The sequence below is a fragment of the Geotrypetes seraphini genome, chromosome 7, assembly GCF_902459505.1.
Source record: "Geotrypetes seraphini chromosome 7, aGeoSer1.1, whole genome shotgun sequence".
NCBI classification, from domain to species: Eukaryota; Metazoa; Chordata; class Amphibia; order Gymnophiona; family Dermophiidae; genus Geotrypetes; species Geotrypetes seraphini.
In genome coordinates, this window is record NC_047090.1 from 193,403,765 (window position 1) to 193,408,418 (window position 4,654).

A 4,654-nucleotide genomic window follows, 5' to 3' on the forward strand; every position below is an offset into this window, starting at 1 on the left:
ATTCAAAGGACTCCAAGAAAACAGTTTTTTTCACCAATGATCTATCAATGCTATTTTAATCCTTAACAGAAAAAGAATAATTTCAGTTGTAATTTCCACATAAACTTTTCAATATCTAGTTGAGCCTGAAGGTATGTAAGTTGGAAGGGACAAATGTCAATCCCTTAGCCAAAACACGTTCTTCAACATCAGTTAATACACATTATGGGTTTTCACAAGAAATGTGGTACTTATTCTGTATGTGATATGATGGAGACTGCCTATTTTTTGACTCTCATTCTGGTTTTAATTTTTGAGATTCGTAACAGTAAATGACAGCACATAAAGACTTGTATTGTCCATCCAGTCTGCCCATTAGTTATTCTCATTAGAAATACTGTACATGATTAACTTGTCTCTTCTTTGATATTTCTGGGCCAGACTAAAGTCCATCTGGTAATGTCCTAGGTTCCAACTGCTGAAGTTGCCACCTAAACTCACTCCAGCCTATCCAACCATCCCGTTTGCAGGATATCTACCGTAAAGTCTGGCCAGTAACGTTCTTCATGTTCCAAGTTAGTGGAGCTCCCATTGATGCCCACATGGATTTCTCAAAATGTGAAGATTGCCGCCGCTGTGCAGCAGCACCAGCAACTCCGACCCCCAACAAACGTCATCGGTAGTCTCTCCCTTTAAATTCAGTGCACGCTAATCTGCCTACTATCTCCAACTCCTGTTGGTTCTCCTAAGTGCTACTGCCTGGCTTTGTTGGCTCCTTGCTGCTGTTATTATCTTTCACTTGCCTGTTAAGTCTTTTTTTGTTGGCTGATATAACGGCTTATGGTATCCTTGTTTGTTTATGCACTTTATACTTTTATTCTCTTTGGTTTCTCTCCTTTTTCTTTTAACGTGCACAGTAAGTCTTCCATTGTCGTTTGTATGTCCCTTACGTGCTTATTGTCTATTGCTTCCCTAGGCTTGTTCCGCTTGAAGATTGCCACCATTACCAGCAACCCAACCCCTACAAAAGTCAACGGTAGTCTCCCTTTAAATTCAGTGCTACTTGCGGCACATGCCACAAAGGCGCACGCTTAAGGAGCCTGCTCCTTATTGCGCTTCTTTGTGCGCCCCCCTCTATATCCACTAAAATGTTACTTTGTTCCCTTCTTTACCTCTTTCTTCTCCACCTCTGTGGTCCTTCATTCTCCACCCACTTGGCCATTGTTTACATGAAAGCCCTTTACTTCCTCCCACTCACCTGCACATCTCCATGACCCTTCCATTCTTCCGCGACCCTTTTCTATAACTGCAACTCTTCCATCTCTTCCCTCTCCGCTCATCTTTGTGGTCTCCCTCTAGAACATATGAACATAAGAATAGCCCTACTGGGTCAGACCAATGGTCAATCAACCCCAGTAGCCCGCTCCCAATCCAGGTCACCAGTACCCGGCCAAAACCCAGAGCAGCAACATTCCATACAGAATCCCAAAAAACAGCAGCATTCTGGAATCCAACATAGAGTATTCCATGCAGAATCCCAAAGAACAGCAAAATTCCAGAATCCCAAAGAGTAGCAACATTCCATGCAAAATTCCCAAAGAATAGGAAGGAAGTTCTTCTTTACCCAGAGAGTGGTAGAAAACTGGGACGCTCTTCTGGAGTCTGTTATAGGGGAAAACACCCTCCAGGGATTCAATACAAAGTTAGACAAGTTCCTGTTGAACAAAAACGTATGCTGGTAGGACTAGTCTCAGGGCGCTGGTCTTTGACCAGAGGGCCGCCGTGTGAGCGCTCAGACTGCTGGTCTGACCCAGCAGCGGCAATTCTTATGTTCTTGTACAAGCTAAACTGAAGAATTCTTTCACACACTGGCTGTAGCAGCCTGTGCCTTGCTATCTGCAAGAGTCATGTATCCTTTTGAAATGCTAAACCTGCTGGCCTTTGCAAAAGCTCTTGTTTCTATCCCCTGCTGAGAAGACACTTCTTTAAGGCTCTTTGGCCACTTTGTGCTGTGACATTATCAGTGCTGTACGACACATGCATGGCATAATTGTAGGTTCTCTCCATTGCATATTCTGAACTTACAATATAATATTTTCTGATTTGTCTTTGCTGCTGTAATTTTGTAAGTTTTATATACTAACAATAAAACATTGTCTGTTTTGGAAAATGCAATGCCATCTCATAGTCATTCCAATGAGGTAAACTAAGCGGCTTTATTTCACCTTGTATAAATTGCCACGAAGGTAAGGGGAAGGGAGGGAGGGAGGTGCCCGACTGGTGGGAGGAAGGGGGCTGCTGAAACGTGCGAAGGGGGGTGGAGAGAGAATGGGGTGGAGGGGAGAAGACGCTGAAGGGAACTGGGGGAGAGTGGGGAGAAGACGCTGAAGGGAAATGGGGAAGAAAGTGGGGAGAAGACACTGAAGGGAAATGGGGAAGAGAGTGGGGTGAAGACGGAAATGGGGAAGAAAGAGTAGAGAAGATGCTGAAGGGAAATGGAGAAGAGAGAGTAGGGAGAAGATGCTGAAGGGAAATGGAGAAGAGAGAGAAGGGAGAAGACGGAAATGGGGGAAGAAAAAGTGGGGAAAAGACGCTGAAGGGAAATAGAGAAGTGTGGGAAGAAGATGTTGAAGGGAAATGCAGGAGAGAGAGTAAGAAGACACTGAAGGGAATTGGGGAAGAGAGAGAGGGGAAGAAGATGCTGAAGGGAACTGGGGAAAGAAGACGCTGAAGGGAACTGGGGAAGAGAGGGGAGAAGATGCTGAAGGGAACTGGGGAAGAAATAGGGAGAAGATGGAAATGGGGAAGAGAGAGTTGGGAGAAGACGCCGAAGGGAACTGGGGAATAGAGGGGAGAAGACATCTTGAGCCCTGACACCACCAGGCCCACCCAAAAACTTAAACTATCCTTCCCCTCGCTAAAAGGTATCCTCTATGCAGGAAAATTGGGCAAATCTCTCTTTTTCAGAATCAAAGAGCTCTGGAATAATCTTACCACCCCACTGCAGATTCTGGGCTCCTTCCAATTATTCCGTAAGCACCTGAAAACTAGGCTCTTCACAAAATTATAATGTTCTCTTCTCCCCTGGACTTAACATCCAACCCCTCTATGCTACTCCTTCCTTTATTAAACTCTTGTAAACCGTGCCGAGCTCTATAATTATGGAGAGGATGCAGTATATAAACTTAAGGTTTAGTTTAGAGAGAGGGGAGAAGACGCCAAAGGGAACTGGGGAAGAGGAGGGGGGAGAAGATTCCGAAGGGAAATGGAGAAGAGAGTGGGGAGAAGACGGAAATGGAGAAGAAAGAGTGGGGAGAAGATGGAAATGGGGAAGAAAGAGTGGGGGAAGACATTGAATGGAAATGGAGAAGAAAGTGGGGAGAAGACGCTGAAGGGAAATGGGGAAGAGAGAGTAGGGAGAAGACGCTGAAGGGAAATGGAGAAGAGAGAGTAGGGAGAAGATGCTGAAGAGAAATGGAGAAGAGAGAGTAGGGAAAAGACGGAAATGTGGAAGAGAGATTGGGGAGAAGACGCTGAAGGAAAATGGAGAAGAGAGAGTAGGGACATGGAGAAGAGAGTAGGGAGAAGACGCTGAAGAGAAATGGATAGGGAGAAGATGGAAATGGGGAAGAAAGAGTGGGGAGATGCTGAAGGGAAATGGAGAAGAGAGAGTGGGGAGAAGACGCTGAAAGGAGCGGAGGAAAAAAGATTGGTGCCAGACCAATGGGAGGGGGGTGTGTGAAGAGAGAAATGGAAGGGAGAGAGAAGGCAGTGGATGGAAGGAATTGAGAAGATGAGGAAAACAGAAACCAGACAACAAAGATAGAAAATTTTATTTATTTTTTTTGCTTTAGGATAAAGTAGTATATTACCGTGTTTCCCCAAAAATAAGTCCTAGTGCCTTTTTTGGGCCCAAAATTGATATGACAGTGTCTTATTTTCGGGGATGTCTTATTTTTTCATGTACAATGATAATCTCTACCTTCCTCTCCTCCGCAATTCTTCCTATTTCCTTTCTCTCCCCTACATGTGCAGCATCTTTCCTCCCCTCTCACCCATCCCCTTATGCAGGATTTTCTATCCCTCCCTCCCATCCCTTGTGCACCAGAACCCTTGCAGCTTGTATCCCTCCCTTCCTCCCATCCTGTGTAGCATCTTTCTATCCCCCTGCTGCTGCGCACCCCCATGCCCCCTCCCCTCTGCTGACCCATCTCTCCCTCCCATCCGAACCGCAAGACAGAAATAAATGTACCTTATACCAAACCAGCAGTGATCTAGACAGGCTGCTTCGCGGCCTGGGCTGTTCTTCTGACGCATTGCTGATGATGTCATCAGTGATGCGGCAGAGGAACAGTCCAGGCCGCGAAGCAGCCTGTCTAGATTTCTGCCGACGCTGCCGGTTTGTTATAAGGTACATTTATTTCTGTCTCGCGGTCTGGATGGGAGGGAGATGGGGGGGATAGGGCTGCCGGTGAATAGGCTTATTTTTTGGGGTAGGGCTTATATTAAGACCTACCCCAAAAATCATGCTAGGGTTTATTTTCAGGGTAGGTCTTATTTTGGGGGAAACACGGTAGTTGTGTTGATAAACATTTATAAACAAAGCCCTGCCAGCTGAACATCTTTCTCTAGTTCAGCAGCCAGAACTTTTATTTATAAAATGACAATTGTACAG